At 45.0% G+C, this 16820-nt stretch overlaps 1 long non-coding RNA gene across 4 annotated transcripts in view; it reads left to right on the top strand.

Moving 5' to 3' along the window:
- The window catches only part of LOC107209365, a 59839-nt gene that overhangs the window by 18116 nt on the left and 24903 nt on the right, over positions 1 to 16820 (top strand). For all 4 annotated transcript variants that reach the window (XR_001523567.2, XR_001523568.2, XR_002002153.1 and 1 more), the window contains one exon: positions 10169 to 10237. This is a non-coding gene — a long non-coding RNA (uncharacterized LOC107209365). The remainder of the gene's footprint in view (positions 1 to 10168; positions 10238 to 16820) is intronic.

Here is a 16820-nt window from a genome sequence, read left to right as displayed (position 1 = left end):
CCTTTCTCAATCCAATATTGGTGACTACCTTACAGCAATTGTGGAGAAAACAAGCAGTGGGGTGAGAAGGGCTGGTAATGAAGGGGGTGAACGGGGAAAACACTGGGTTTACAGGTACCAGGTCCATCTGTGTGTGTCTGTACGTGTTACAATGCAGAGCAGAGAAGCCTGAAGTCTCCTTTAGCACAGCCTGTAATCCTATTAGAAGGATTACTCTGTTGTCCCAGGCTATCTGATCGTGGTAAGAACTCATTTAGGTCAGCTGTTTAGGAAATTTACACACACAAGGAAAAGAAAAAAAAAATATATATATATATATAAGCCTCTTGCTCTATTTCATAGGGATCGACAAGCTCCTTTCAGACTTTCCCTGTGCTAGTGATTACATCCCTGCTCTTGTCATTTCTCTCTTAAACCCTCATGTAAATTACTCGCTTTCAGGTCTTTACTTCTGAGGACAGATGTGGATAGACCATGTGGTAGTTGGACCCCAGGTATTTCCAGACCTTGAAAGGATTAGAATTCTAAACAGTAAAGTACTTTGGATTTTGCTCTCCCTCTGTGCATTTGTGCCCATTATAACTTCAAGAGCGAGGGCATGGGTAAGTCTGATTTGTGGGCAGAACTTAATGAAAGCTAAATCTGGTCTGGCAGGGCCCCAATCAGTTTAATCCCTGGTCTGCTGATTATCAGCAATGTTATAATTTAATTTGAAGCCTCTGTATTTAGAAGGTCAGTGAAGCACTCCCATGCTTTCGTTTATGGAGAGAGTAAGCAGGGTGGCAGTCAGTTCAAGTGCCTGTTTCCCTCGGTGCTCCAGCAAAGCCAGGCATTAAACAGAAGAGATCTTAAAATGAGCAACAAACAAAGCAGCCTGGGCACAGATATATAATTATGCAGCCAGATAGGAGCCCTTAATGTTAGGAAAAGTGTGGTGGGAGCCTTTGCTTCCCAGACTGGAATAAAGCCATCACCGTCCCAAGTTTTGCATTATATTTCACAGCCTCCACCCCAATCCTTCCTGCAGAGCTGGGAGAGAGGTGTGGATCAAAATCCCACCTTTTTCTGCCAAAACACAGCCCACTCATGAGGGACTCCACTCCGGTTATTGGCAGGGCTGAGTCTCTGACAGGCAGCTGAGCTGCTTCTTTCCACCCAGTTGTGCTGTTTCTGTCCAGAGGGATATGTTGTCAATGTACACAGAAAGGTGTGAATCCCTGTTTTTGCACAGCATTTTGGAACATTAAGCTCTCTTGGAGGAATCTGCCTGCAGACTGACAGGGAGATCCTTGTATCTGTCCAGGAGCTCCACATGTCTGGTAGCCTAGTGTGGGTCATGTCTACTCAAGGTGCTGCACATGCTGTAATCCCAGTCATTTCTGCAGGAAGCAACCAGATCCACTGTGCAACGTGTGTTTGTGAGGTGGGGGCCCTTCCAGAAAGCATCTGACATAGTTTGAATGTGATACTGTGGATTGAACAGCTGGTCTGGGATACTATGTGTGTAGCAACCCCTCTTCTCCTCAAGCATCTTTTTTTCCTCTCTGTGTCCCTCAGAGCAGAGGTCTGGTTCTGAGAGAGAGTTGGGTCTTTGCCCAAAGTCTTCTCCTCTTCTCCCTCCCTGGGATTTGAACAGCAGCCAGGTTGAGATCTTGTCAAGGTTGTTCTTCTCTCACAGGGCCTCGGGGTAGAGGAGTGTTGGTAAAAGGAAGAGAATGGATTCTGTGAGCACGGAATTCCAGGTGCTCACGTGCATTGGAAGTCATTCTTCATTGGGAGATGTCCATCCAGGTGGCAGGAATTTCTCATCTGTACTGACATGCAGGGCCCTTCTGGGGAGCCCTTAAGGCATGTTGGTATTCAGGGTTTGCCAGGGGAAGAGCAGCCTTTTCCATCCCACCACTTATTTTCCTTGGCAGTTGTTAAGGTTTGTGGGCTGGTGGCTGTGTGGGAGACCTACATCCTCCTTGGTCTTACTTTTCCTTTCAAGCTAGGACAGCAATTTCTTTCCATCCTTTCCTTCACCTCCTCACCTGGATGTGTTTTGCTGTATTTATTCTGGTTCTAGAGCATGTTAGATGATCCATGTTAATTCATGCCCAGCCAACCCTTCCTTTAGCTAACCAGAGTGCTTGCTTTAAGAGTGGAGGTTTTTACTGCCAGATACCTGCTCCTTCCTCTGTGTTTCCAGTGGAGTGCTGGTGACATCCAGTGTCTAGTTTGGCTTATCACTGGCACGCATGTGTCCTGTGCTGATATCCCCAGGGGATGCTATAGATCTAAAGACTTGTTTTCCCCCTCAGCTAGTCTGCATTTGAATGAGGAATCATGCACCATGTCGGAGGTGTTTGTGACATCTGTAATTCACACATGAAGAAAAAGGAACCTTTGAGGCTTGAGCTCCCACAAAAAGCTGCCTTGAAGAGGAGAGGCAACTGTGTACAAAGAGAAATGAGAACTGAGAAACAAATCAGAGCTTCCATTGGAGATAATGAGAATCTCTCTCACACACATCTTACTGAGGCCAGAGCAGTCCTGTCTCTCCACTCCCCAGGGAGAGCAGGAGAAATGCCAAGGGCCAGCACACAATCAGTCCTCCACTTGTTTTGTCGCTGCCTGGGCACTTGCAGAGGGGCTCTGTGTTCACAGGCTGGCAGGAAAGGAGCCCAGTCCCCATGGAAAGGCTGCTGAGCTCTCAGCTGAGATGCATCTTGGCAAGAAGGACTTGACTGGGGCACTAATGGTGGAAGGTCTGATACAAACCTGGCCCAAGTACTCCAGATGTACAGAACTGGTTAAAGGCAATGTTTAGCCTCAAAGCTAGTTTCCACCCCATTTTGTTAACTGAGGTAAACCCAGGCTGTGCCTCTTAAGCTTCGCTGTCATGGAGATTCCCGAAGCTGTGGAGCTGTTCCTGAGAGAGTAACTAGAAGCCCTGTTTGCTTGGGTCATTACACACAGTACAAAGCACAGGGGAGGGATCTGTCACTGTTGGGCTAGGAAAGACAGCAAATGGACCTTTCCATCCCTAAATGCTGTGATTTTCTCCACTCCTCATTTCCTTTATGAGATCCAGCCCTGAATGTAGTTGCTGCTCCCACAGCTGTGTGCCCAACCCTGAGGGCAGAACATGCTGCTGCTCTCATTCCCAGCATCCTCTTTCTCATTTCACACATCCTACTAGAAAACAGTCCTTCCTCAGCAGGGTTCAAGGGTCACAGTTTGGTGTGAGTGCAGGAGATGCCCTTGAAAGGCAGCTTTGCATTTCAGCAGTTTACAGATACCTGAACTGCAAATGGTGAAGTTGAGCTTTAAAATAACAGAATTTTGCTGTGCATTAATGAAAATGGGATGGACTGTGCCTCTCCTTGCTTTGTAGAAAACATGGGAGGAAGGCAAGTGTTTTGATCCCTGAAGGGATGAAGGTGCCCTGGGCTGAGCTATCAAAACCACTTGCTGCAGGACATATTCTGTAACTTCACTTCCCAGGTGGTCCTGTTCTCCCTGGCCCCTTCTGGTGCAAGAAGTGCAGAGGAGCAGCATATTTTCCTGCCCAAGGCCAGAGGCAGCTGACTCCCAGCAGGATGGCTTCCCTGTCATCTCGCTCTGACAATCTTAGTTTATGTTGTTTGTTTTCTTTAATTGAATATTTTATAAATTAACGTGATTTCTGCATAATGTTTATCTTTCTCTCTGCTAGCCTTTATGACCAAGACAGCCTGGAGTGGGCTAATTAAAACACTGAACCATGGCTGTGTCCCTGGCCAAGAAGGGAGACGACCGTATAATGTATGTGGTGCTGATACGGATCTGGGAGCTGGCAGAGCAGAGCACCAGAGGATCTGTCTGTGACCATCAGTCTTACTTAAGGAGCCTTTTCTATTCATTGCTGTTGAGGCCTGTCTCTTCTCTGCCTTTAAGTGGATGCTAGGATTAGGAGCCTCTGGGTGAGCATCATCTTTCCAGATACCTGTGCTGCCAGTGACGCAGTCAGGTACTTGTGCAGGCGGCAGTGAGAGCTCCCGGAATGCAGAGGCAAAGCTGCACACCCTGATCACCTGGAAGGGCTTTGCTCTGCACTTTATGGGTGAGCACTGCCTTGAGAAGCAGCTGAAGTTTTCTCCCTGTCCCCTTAAGATGGGGAGCTGTGAATGTGCTTATCTCCCTCACCAGAGACAAGGCTGAGCTGTAGCTTTTCCCACCCTGGGTGCACTGAGGAAGCAGGAGAGCTGTGCCAGGAAGGCTGGAGGTGTAGGAGTTAAGCTCTGAGCAAGTCTTCAGGGGACTTTTCAGAAGGCTGCCTCCTTCCTCTACAGGCCTTTTTTCACTATTGTTCTTTCAAGATAAAGAACTTGGCTCTGTAAAGGAGTAAGCCAAGCACTGTTTTATTGCTACCAGCTGAATAGTAAAAAAGCCAAGCATAACCCATTTGCTGTTGTGCAGTGGTTAAAATCCAGCTTGGTACTTTGCATTCCGAGACATTCTGCCTCATCCTTTTTCACAGATTTCCTGCAAGCAGTAAAAATATCTTGCAAATGACTTATGCCCAACCACAAAAGCCCCCATGTAAATATGCTGGTGCTCAGTTACAGAAGGGAAAGCATTGCCCAGCAGCAGCTTTAGGAATCTTTGTTTAATTTAAATGAGATAATTGCTGTCCTCATCTGTAAAGGCATTCTAATGTTAACCTCAGAGTGCAGGGTGGTTACCTGCACGGATTCAGATCACAGCTGTGCTGGTATTAATGCCTTAGGTCTTAAATGAACAAAAGCTTCCTCTGGGCATGGTCTTTTAAAATGTTTATGGTTACAAACAGTGTGTGCCTATATCTGCAAGTGCCTGGCTCCTCCACTACATAAGAGACACAGGGTCCAGAGGAGGTGGACCTCAATATCAAAGCTTGCTTAATGAACTGCTTCTCCTCCTCCTCTCTGTGGTCATCTTTATCTCTGTAACCCATGATCCTATGCTGAACCTCATTATTTTGGCAGCCTTCCTCTGTAGGACAGCAATTTATACCGACACTGAGAAGATGTACAAACTGGGGGCCTGGAGGAGGAGACTGGAAGCAGAAGCTCTTCAGGGAAGCCAGGAGACACTTAGGATAGATGTCCTGAGCCCAATTCCTGCCAAGCTATAGGCTCAAAATGAGAGAAGCCAACCAGAGCTGTGATGGATGAATGGTTCCCAGTGAACAGGGACAGTGGGAGCTGCTCTGTTTAAACTCATTTCTTGCCCTCTACAGTGTCCTTAAGGTCCCTCCTGAAGACATTTATATTGATGGGTACAAATTCTTTTTTTCACATTACACTCTCTTCTCATTTGGCTTAATTTCTAGTACAGACCTGCTTGGCTCCCTGTTTTATTTTCTATTTATCAGGAGTGACCATAAACAAATCTTCTTGTAAGTTCAGCAAATCCATCCAGCTTGTCCTTCCCCTCAACCATGTCTGTATCACAGTTTGAGCTGAGCTTTTATTACTCCTGACAGCTGGGTTTGTGGTCTCTGCAGAATGGTTTCCCCAACCTCTGTGAGCTCTGTGCCAAAATTAGAGTTAGCTGTTCTCAGATTTAACAGCCTCCAGTTCCACCCAGATTTCCAGCATCCCTGGCCCAGCACTCATTCCTGCCATAGCTCACCTTGTCAGCACTAGGAGCAACCTAACACTCATTGTTTCAACCTGACCCCACTCTCTGCCTTTAAAAATGTACAAATGACCTTCCTTCTAACATGCCACTGGTAATGCCACCCATGAGTGAGAGGAATGGTACAAAAATAAGTCCTCCAGGCTGTTTTCTGTCTTTTTTTTTTTTTTCCACATGAAGGACTTGAAGTGCATTTGTAGTTTTATAATACATATAAAGCTAAGAGGAGGAGCTGCAAGTGTGACTGAACAGGGAAACAGCAGTTCTGCTCCTCACAGTCTGAAGCCAGCAAAATGCATTTCTGACTGTCATTGTTTTTGTAGAGACTCTGAGAGCCAGCAGGGCTCCTCTGCTTGGAGTACAGGATGTCTCCATGGTGTACACGGAGATGAAAACCACTGAACCCTTCAGAACCTCTTCTGCCCAAAGGTTTTGGCTATAATTGCAGCAAGCAAGGATTAAAGCTGTTGGTGAGGTCCCAAGCTCTTTGGTGTTCACCACTTTCTTATATGGATGGGGAAAGTTTTGGCAATCTTGCTGTGGTGCTGTCATTAGCATGCATTCATTTCAAATTAATTAAAAACAAAGATGAGATTCCCAAACTCATTTAACTTCTTAAGCTTTGTTCTCCAGGGATTGATAGTGGAAAAACAGCTGGAGACCCAACGTGTCCTTTAGAAAGGGATGAAAAGCAGTTAATCCTGGTTATATCAAAGGGAGCAGAAATGAAAAGTAAATTCCCACTTGAGAAGAGTTTTTTCCCCCCTCTGTGCATTTTCCCCACTCTGCTTTTCCACACAAGAACTTTCTTGCCCAGGAAGGTTGAAAGATATTTGTAGCCCTGGTTGTTTAAATATTAATCTGTACTTTAAGATTCGTTTGTGTGCGTGGAAGAGAGAGACAAGTGCAGTGGAAATCTTACAAATGTACATTCTCTCCATTGGATAGAGCTGCTCCAGAGCATGCAGTGATGTAAGTCAGAGCCAGAGATGTTATATGCTTTGACAGGACCAGTCTATTATGGATTTCAGAAGTACTAACCTGCAGCAGCCCCACAATATTAGATGGGGTGTCTGGGACCTGAGTTGTCCTAAAATCCATTCATTACTGTCCTAACCTGGAAAAATTGCCTTCCTGAGCTGAAAGGCTTTTCAAAAGGGATATCTGTGTTACATAAGTGGGGGTGTTTCTTCTGTAAAGAGAGAAAGCAGAGTTCAGGCTGGGAAGGTGGGTTCCCAAGGTGCTGGCTCTGAAGAAAGAGGTGTCTGAACACTTCACTTGGAAACTGAAATGTGTGAGTTGAGATTTATGTAAATGTAGAGTCAAACTCTGCTCTTTCCCTTGCCAAACAACACTCCATGTAGCTGGTTATTATTTGGAAGCAATTTTGCTCTCTGATGATTCAGTGAGGGAAGTTGCTGAAACAAAACAGAAGTGAGCTGCAGAATAGTTTATACTGTAGAACAGCATGGGAGGCACATATCATCTTTACCTTTTGGGTCTCAGCCCTCAGTCAAGGCAGCTGAGCCTCATCCTGCCAGGGGAGGGTTGCAGTAGCTGTGGACTGGCTCCTCATTCATAATCTGGCACTGATTATGGAGAACAGGTATTCAACTACCTGAAAACAAGCTCTAGTCCAAGCAGGTAAAAATCCATAATCAGCCTTGTGAAAATATTTGAATAATGAATAAATAGGAGAGAGATGACAATTTATGCCAAGGAGAAACAAGCAAATATTTTCACTACATTTTTATTCATCTTCCATTAATTGGCATTTTCCACTAAGGTAGAATAGGAGGCTGGAGAGGCAAAGATCCCAGAAGTAAGATTTGGGATGTCCCAGCAGCAGAGATTCTGGGGACTGGCAGAGCTGCTGTGGCAGCATCATTCTGGTGCTGTGGGATGTGATGGAGCTGCACTGAGGCACTCACTGTATGAGGAAGTTTTCATAGCACCTGCCCACGGTCTGCTCAGCTCCATCCCACACATCTCAGGCTTTCACACGTAGCTTTTGCAGGTCTGCAGCTCTTCCAAGCAGATATGAATGATGGAGGAAACGAGAATTTCCTCAGAGAGCAGCGAGTTAATTAATGGCTCCAAAGCACATCATTATAGCAATGAGCTGATGCATTAGAAATCACTTCCAGCCAGTGACTGAAGGTCATATCCATGTGTCATGGACCTTGCACGAATGCCCACAGTTTTCCCCATCTTCAGTGGATGTGGTGCATTGTTAACTGAATTTGGAATTCAGACCTTTAAAGTGAGTGGGCATAGAAGCCACACTCCTGAGGTGTTTGAAATAAACTCTGCATCTACTGCATGTCTGAGCTGTGTATCTAAACAGGTTCTGGTGAGCTCCCTAGGGTTTTGGAGAAGCCTTTCCAAATGGCTGTGAGTCATATACCACTTCATCATTTAGGTACTGATGTGCATTGTTTGTGAGTTCTCCTTTTATTTCTGTAAATTGAATTGGTTTTTTTTGGTGGGGGGAAAGGCAGGCACTGACTTTACTGTCAGATGTAACTGGTCTGCAGCTGCTTGCTAAAACTGAGCTGTTCTTCCTCATGTCTGTATCACTGAGAACCACCAGCAGGCATCACTTCCTGCCATGGAAGTGCCTCCCATTTCAGGCTACAGGACATGAGGTGTTATTAGGGAGATTACAAGAGGAGAGGAAAGGGAAAAGTAGAAAAGAAGCCCGTCCTGATTTTGACTGGATTGGTGCATCTGTTGGAATGAGAGCATAAATTTGCTGAGCAGACTCACTGTTTCACTGGCTCAATGGCATCATCCTCCTGTTCAGCTGTTTCTTGTGGCTGAAGGAGTTGGGGAGGATAAAGGCTTTACATCTCCTCTCAACTGTGGTGTTTCATTCTGCCTCATTTATGATATTTGGATTGGAAATAAGTTTATTTCCACAGTGTAGGCTTTGTTTGACAAATGCTAATTTTATAGTCTTCCTGAATTCTGTAGAGAATGGAAGTCCACCTAAAATCTGAGGTGTCTTGAAAATTGCATTAATGAGCAGTTGCTCTCCTTTTACCAGCACAAGTAGAACTTCCAGACATTTTCTTGAGACCAAATGTATCATGGTGCCTGACTCTACTTAATCCAAATAAAAGTAGACTCCTTTTGTAAAGCTAAAGTGGATTTGGAAGTGTTCCTGAAATGTGAGAAGGAATAGATCAAACTAAACTATAGATTTCTTTTCTGGATGGGGTAAGCTGAACTGGGAGCATGCACTGTTAGACCTTCAGGACCTCTGTACCTTTTATCTTTGATTTGAATCCATCTCATCTTTCCTGCAGTCTTTGATTTCCCAAGTGAATAAAAGTTCCAAATGTCACATATCTGAGGACCAGCGTAAAAAGCAGTTTAAAAGGTCTTATTTTGGAGCAGTAGGAACCACATGCATCCAGCATTGAACAGCTCCCACATGCTGCAGCTCTATTTAATTGCTGAAATCAGAGATGTTGGGAATGGATTTCATCTGAAAGTCTGATCTCCTAAACTGAAAGGCATAGGACAACATTTGCTCATCCCCTGGAGATGCTGCCAGAAGTCTGTCTCTGATTAGCAATGTTAATGGAGTATTAACATAAGCCACGCCAGCAAGGGAAACTGTAGAACACATTATCATCAGGAGAGCCAGCTGTGTAAAGGCGTGTAAAGATGATGATAAATGTAGTTTGAGGCTTGGGGAGCTGGTTTCTGAACTGCAGCATCCCCTAATCCAGAAGGAATGGAGCGGGAATGGACACACCAGCCTGCTGTTCTCTGTGCCATCGAACCAAAGAGCCATGGAGCAGGCAAAGAGAAGAACAGATGTTACCTTTACAGGGAAAGGGAGATGAAGGGGACTTCCCAGCCAAATCAAGAGTTTTGCTGTCACAGGTTGAGTACTTTTGGCTCAGCTCCATCTTTCAGCTGTTTAGGATTTTGCCTTTTGCAATGTCTGTGAAAGATTGATCCAGGATCTAAATATTGTGATGTCTCTGATTTCCACTCTAAACATCTCCAGAGATACTTTGCACTATTTGTTCTTGTTTTGTAGGTTTTTTCCCCATCTTGACTCAGAATATGTGCATAGTCTGGTCTGAGAGTGAGGCTCAGAGATGTTGTAAAGCTGCTCGTTTCCTTTATTGTCTTGGATCCTTCATTGTTAAATATTGGCCATACAAGTCCTACAAATCCTAACACACTTGCCCCACCATATCCCTCAGGATGTCAATACTATTTTCTCTGATTTTGTACTTGAGATCCAGAACCTTCAAGGGGGAAACTCAGTACATCTGACCCATATATTGTGGTGGTTTCTGCTTTGCCATGTGGAGAGAGCAGTGAGCTCTAGATCAGCTCAGGAGTGAAATGCTTGTGCTTCAATGTGACAGCACCAACAGGCTGTTGCTTTGCAAGACAGCTCTGAATCTACTGACATGAGCTTGTTTGCAGTTTTCTGGTGGAGCCACACATTTCACCCAATGACCTTTTTGACATTTTTCTGGTTTCCCTCCTGCAGGAACACTTCAGCAGTGAAGTGCCATACTCTGCTGAACAAACTTGGCATCTCATCAAGCTGACTTATTTGGTATGTATTTACACTTGTAGACTTTAGTACTCTCCTGGCAATTGAGCTTCCTTCCTGCCTACATAAATATGATTTCATTATTAGCTTTGTTTAGTTGTTGTTGTGCATCTGTGTGCTTTCCTTTCCCAAACTGCCAAAGAGAATTGCAGGTGCTGATCTCAATTTTCACCCAAAGCATCCTGAACTCTCCACCCCACCTGCCAACTCTAATAATGAGCAGCACTCTTGACCTCCTGCCTAAAACAACCCATGAAAACTCACCCCTGTAATTTTTTACACTGAGGAGCCAATAAGTTCTGTTAGAGCTGTGGCCTCTGTGGTTTTGCTTGTTTGTACTTAGACAAAAGTATTGGGTTTGTCTCAAAGGTGCTTTTCTGGCTTTTCCCTCTTGCACTTGGATCTGCAGTGTTTACTCAAAACACGGTCTGAGCCAGAGAAGTTGCCTTTGCACAAAGGGCCCCGAAGTGCGTGAGACTCGTCCTGTTTGAGTTCTTGTGAAGTGCAGGAGAAGGTGTTATGAGCACGATCTGGACAGGAAATAAAGCTCTTATTCCCACCATAAACGCTGTCTAGTGGAGCAGGTCAGATGAGAGATCTCATACAACTGCTCGCAGAGTTGAGCCCTCCAAGGGTGTTGGCAGCCTCAGCTCCCACTGATGGGAGTGGTTGGCCACACTGATCAGGCTTTGTGGAGGCAGGTGGCAACTTCCAAAATGCCTCCTTGCATGACAGCCTAACTTTTGCTTAGGGGAAAATGAAGAGCCAGTGGTTGGGTCTCCACCTTCTTTTGCAGTCTGGGCACTGCTTGGCTGTTTCTGGCCCAGGCACTGCCAAGCCAGCTGGCTTTGGCACCTCAACAAAGAGGCAGATGAGCTACAGGCACAGAACTTTCCACTGTTCTGAGTTAAACCAGCTGCTGTGTTTTTAGAAAGGAATGAGGCAGTTTCTGCACAGCCTCTGGATGGTTCCTGTTTACTGGAAGCTAACCATAAGGTTCCTCTAAGCTCCTACATCACTTTCATTCTGTGAAACATTTGCTGGTTGGAAAAAGATATATTAGCACTGAAACTGTGCTAATGCCAGAGGTCTGTACATGCATTATCTTCTCTGTGATCTCACATCCCATGTACCTGTAGTTCTCTCCAGGGAATCTCAGAGTCAAAGGAGAATTGTAGGAAGTGTGGCATTCATTTCACGTTCAGTCTTTTACAGGAAAAAATACTGCAGGTGACCATCACTTGAATGACTGTTCTAGATTTTATTGCAAGCTTTTGCAGAGGAAAAGATTTCCTGCATATTTCTTGGAATTAATTTCTGTTGTCAGTCCCAGAACTATGTTTGAATTATTTTTTTTTCTTCTAGAAAAAACTCACAATCTTACTTTACCAGGTGGGGACCTGGCACTGTAGGGGATGGAGAAGCTGCTGGAATGAGGGTAGATTTGTTTTTTGCCTGGGAAGAGACCAACAGGAAAGGTTTCATGAGATGAAGGAGAGAAAAAGAAAGAAAGTGAAACCAAGCAGTCGACTTGGTAGCTGCAATCTTTGATCTGTGGCTGTCTGCAAACAGCATCACAGCTCTGTGATTAGATGTACATGCTCATTATGTGTTGTACTCTCCAAGCAGGCATTGTAAATACAGCACAACGTATTCTGCTTCCTTCTGCCCAAATATCTTTTTTCATCTATATTGCATTAAGACCTTGAGGCCTATCATCAGCGAGAGAAAAAAATACAATTTTCTTATTGTACAATGCATTTCATTCCCAGCTGCTATATTAAATTTATTCCTATTTGAAGTGGTGTCTGTGAGTATAAATCATTTAAGTTTATATGTTTTTGTTGCTGTGGCAACTGTTTGACTAATTGAATTCCAAAGTGTCTCCCTGTATTTCAGAGCTACGATAAAAGGCACACAAATTCTTGGCAGTAGGGGTCTGAAATGAGGAGGGGGGACAGACAGGCCTGTCAGAATGACATGTCCTCAATCTCCTGGGCACAGGCTTGGCAGTGGTACCTTTGGCAGTGGGTGGGGAGAAGGGCAAGGGCTGGGGAGGAGCTCTCATACTCAGAAATGATGTTCATGCCCTTAGTGTCTATTTTCCCCATTATTCATCAGTTCTCAGTGGACATGAAGCACTGGTGTGCTTCATGGTTATAAACAAGCCCAGGCTGTAGTAGGTTCCATCTTCTTTCCTAGGAGACTTTGAATGAGCTCCTGAGGCTTATCTGCTGTCTGGGATCATGCATGTGCTCCTAAAGGATTTCCTTCCCTGACAGTTTTTAGCAGGAAAAGGCTCCTCAGAGCTACACCAAAGGACCAGGGAATACTGGACTGAATCTCTCCAGGGACAATTTCTACCCTGTTCTCCCACTTTTCCTTTTTTTTTCCAGCTGCAAACCAGTGGTAGATGTCCTCCTGGACTGAAGCAGGAAGACAGAAGCATTAAAACTTAACTCTTTGCAAGGGAATTGTCCTAGGTGGGTGTAAAGAGCAATTCCTTTGCAAGTGGAATGTTCCAGACAGGAACTGACCCACCTGTGCCATTCCCACCATTCCCAGCTTCTTGGGGCAACTCCTGTTAGCGTGGAATGGGCTCCTTTTTTTGTGTGTTAATTATGTAGGTGTTTATTACGGCTACAAAATGTTAATAGAAAGCCTAATGGAAATCATGCTGGCTAATGAGAAGCTCCTGAATACCTGCTGCTTCTCTCTGGGAATAACAAAAGCCACAATTCAACAGGAAATTATTTGTGCCATTCCTGCCCTGTGCTTTTACCTTGTGATTACATCTTGTTGTTAACCTTTCATCTGACTCTCTCTGCAACCTGGGGGAAGGCCAGGACCTCTCCCTTCCCCCTGCCCAGAGGGCATGCAGGGGTCTGCTTGCCTTCCCTGCTTTCTAAAGGGTAATCTGTGAAGGGTTTTATGGAGCTTGAAAAGGTCACAGGGAGCCCTGAGCAGATCGAGTCCTTCCATTTCCCACTTCACACAAGGGATGCTGTCCAGTCTGGGGCAAGTGCCAGTGGCCTGACAGCCTCCTCAGCTGCTGTTTGTTTTGGTGGAGTTTTATTTCCAGCCCATTAGATGCTCCACCACTGCTGCATACTCCTGAAATCACCTCATCCTGGACAGGCAAAGGCAACCTGCAACAGGTACTGGGAGCAGGCAGAACTGGGTGGCTCCTAGGGAAGTTGGTCAAAGTGGGATTTTTTTTCTTTCTTTCTTGCATTTCAGCTGTTGGTTTATTGTTCTGATGGTGAGAGAGGAAAGGGGGCTGTGTTTGATGAGTGGTGAGGTGAGGCCTGGTTTGGGACCCCTGACTGCAGCAGGAATGAACGGCTGGAGCAGCATCTCCAGGGAAGGGAACAAATTCCTGTTGAACAAGAACAGAAGAAGGCAGAAGAGTGGTGGGCTGGAGTAGGGGACAAGTGTGTGTACAGGGCAGGGAGGGGTGTCTCACTGGGGGGCTACTGGTGAGAAAGTGGGTGTGTGCTGGATTGGGGGTGGGATGCGCTGACTTTTGGGAGAAAGGGTGGGCTTGGCTATGACCAAAGTATGCCTTTATGGTCGCCCACATGGGAGAGCACACACCTTTGATTTCCATAGGGGAAAAAAGCTGTCCCTTAGGAAAATAAAAACCAAAATGAAACAAAAAAAACCCAAAAATTAAAAACAAGAAGCCCAAAGTCAGAAGGAAAAATCCATTTGAGATACTGGAAAGCTGCATGGTTGAAGCTGTGAATGAAGTAAGAGTCTCTCCCCACCAGGCAATGCGGGAACTCCCAGCTGGGACCAAGCTTCACATTTTTTCCCTCGTGGGCAGAAATTGAATGCTTCTGTCTTTGCCTGCTGAAAATAATAGTTGGGAAAAAAAAAAAAAAAAAGTGGTCTTACTGCTGCAGAAAGAGCCAAACATTTCCCTCATGGGCTGTCTGAAAGAACAGTTGTGAAAACAGCAGATTTCACTGTAAAGGTGGGATTTCTCAATGGTGAGGAGCTGCAAATGAGGCATGTTGCAGGGTCCATATGGAGTTGCTGGTAGGAACTCAATACCAAGCTCTTGGAAGCATTTCAGAAGAGGCTTTCGGGAAACAGCAGAAAAGCAGTTCAAATGACTGGCTCTCAGTGATACATAACGCTGTAAAAATAGCATCTGAGCATCTCCTGTTACCTGGGCACTGGTACCCAGATCCTGTCGAGTGATTTCTCTGGCATCCATTCTCCCTGCCTTGACTTTAACGGGTTGTGCAGATTATTTTATGATCAATAAATATCCAGGCAGACAGTGTGAAATTCCAATCAGAAAAATTTACAGCATTAAGGCAGATATTGTATAGCAGGATATAAATAAATAGAAATTGTCAGTCAAATTTCTGGCAGCTGGAGTCTGGTGTCAGTTGCAGTAAATTAAGTGTTACTTCACAAATCATCTTTATAGTTTTTTACAGTAAGTGTATCTGTGCAAAGAGGGTTTTATTTTCAGCTTGCAATGGTAAATATCCTCTGGTTCCTGTGATTTCAGCGTGAAGCCTGGAATCAAGGGGAAGCAAGTGGCAGCAGGGGATTTTGCCATAATCCTGAGATTAGTTTCCAGCCCCAAGACTGGAGTTGAGTTTGGGTGCTGAGCAATCCAAGCAGCAACAAGCCAAAAACATGACAGGGAAGAGACTGGATCCTCTTAAGCCAAGGGGAAATTTCTGCACACTGGGAGGGCTGGTTGATGTAATGGTGCAGAGATCCACCAAAAGGGGAGGAGGAGGATGGACTCCTGTTGTCTCTACCAGGATGGAGGGAGCTGTGATTGGTGCAGGCTGCACCTGGAGGTAGGTGGCAAGGATGAATCAGATGAGTACAGAGATCATCATTTACTGCAGATGGGACAGCATTTTACCTACAGGTTATTACCTTTCGTTAACAACTCTTACTGGCCTGACCAGCAACATAAAATTCCTAAAACATCATGTGAAGGTTTCTGTACTGTTGGCATAGCTGAAAACTGCATAAATTTTAAATGCCAGGTTTCTATGAATTAAAGCTGAACGCTCAACACGGAACAAGGAGGAGAGAAGGACCTGCTGGTGGTAGTTTTGTACTTTATTTGAGAAGAGAGAGCTACATAAACTATGTCAGGAGGGTACAGGTCTACACATAGTTTCATCAATCAATAAATGGAGTTGTTAACATAACACTGAGGATATGATACTTTGAAGAAGACATAGACACATGACCAAAGAGTATTTACAGCTCTAACATACAATATATTTATACTTGAGAGAGAGATTCGTGTGCATCTGTGCACACAGGTACCACTGTGCACACTCGGTGCACGCACGCGCACATGTAAATAGGTATAAAAGGCTTTAAAAAAAACCTTAATTCAAGAAATGAGTCTGCCTGTCATTTGCAGCAACTGACTGTTTTCAAGGTGGAAATGGTTCCAGTTTGAGGTGGTCTGGAGTGGAGGTTTCAGTTTGAAATCTCTGATCTCCATCGGCCATGGGCTGAACCTGAAGCAGGTGTCGGGTGCGTGGAACGCTGGGGTGGGGTGGTGACAGGAGATGTGTGAGGTGAATGAAAGGGAGGGCAGTGGAGTTATGGGAAAAAGGGGATGCACAGCCTCTGGGGCTGGGATAGTAACACGGAGATGAAAAAAATGACCTTTGGTGATGCCATTAAATCATCCTTTATACTAAACATAAATTATCGACACAGTTTTAAAAAAATAATTTTCTGTTTCATTTCAAGGCTGGGGAGAAAGGAAGGGCTGAAGCAGGGCAGGAAGGAAGGGAAGGTCTGGGGAGGGTAAATACCTCAGCACTTTAACAGGTCCCTGGACCTCACTGCAAATTCTTAATTGAAAAACTCTTCATGTAAGTGTGACAAACGCTGTATCAGTCATACCCTTCCAGGGTAGAAGCGCACTCGATGCACATGATGTGGCAGGTAGGGGACAAGCAGGGACCCTACCTTGGCCAAAACTCTGATCTGAGTTCTCATCCTAGGAGTTGGAGCCAGTGGAGGTGGGGTGGGTAGGCAGAGATCACAACCTCCTTGCTCTCACCAGATTCTCCCTTAAGGGGTAACCTGGCTTGTTCCCAGCAGGAAAAAATGGTGAATTTTGGTTTGTAAAAGAGGAGACTGCGGTTTGGAGAAGGTTGAGAACCATCAATTCACTTGCAAAATGGCAAATAGGATTCAAAAGATGCAAAAGAAGCCCGAGACTAAGAAACTGTGGATTGGTGCATAGTGTAAAAAAAGTCTGCCAAAAAAAAGAAGTTAATTCAGCATAGATCACCAGAGGATTTGTTTTCTGCTCGTGCAGACTCTCTGTGACATTAGCAGAGATTAAAATAAGCTGTTTTAAATAATAGTAACAACACAAATGCCATCAAAATATCTTTCCTCTGAGCTGTAGCCCCATCCTCCTGTCAGTACAGTTCCTCTGCCAGACTGAGCTGTGGAGCAGCACTTTCTGGGGGCCAAGGCACTGCTGAAGGGCAGTTCAGGTGGGAGGAGGAGGAGTTTCCTGGAAATTAAGTCTACACTTGCAGATTTCTGGAAGGTGCATGGGTTTTTTTTA

This window comes from Parus major, chromosome 10 (genome assembly GCF_001522545.3).
Source record: "Parus major isolate Abel chromosome 10, Parus_major1.1, whole genome shotgun sequence".
NCBI classification, from domain to species: Eukaryota; Metazoa; Chordata; class Aves; order Passeriformes; family Paridae; genus Parus; species Parus major.
Note: the sequence above shows the minus strand (reverse complement) of the source record. Positions and strands in the feature narration are given on the sequence as shown.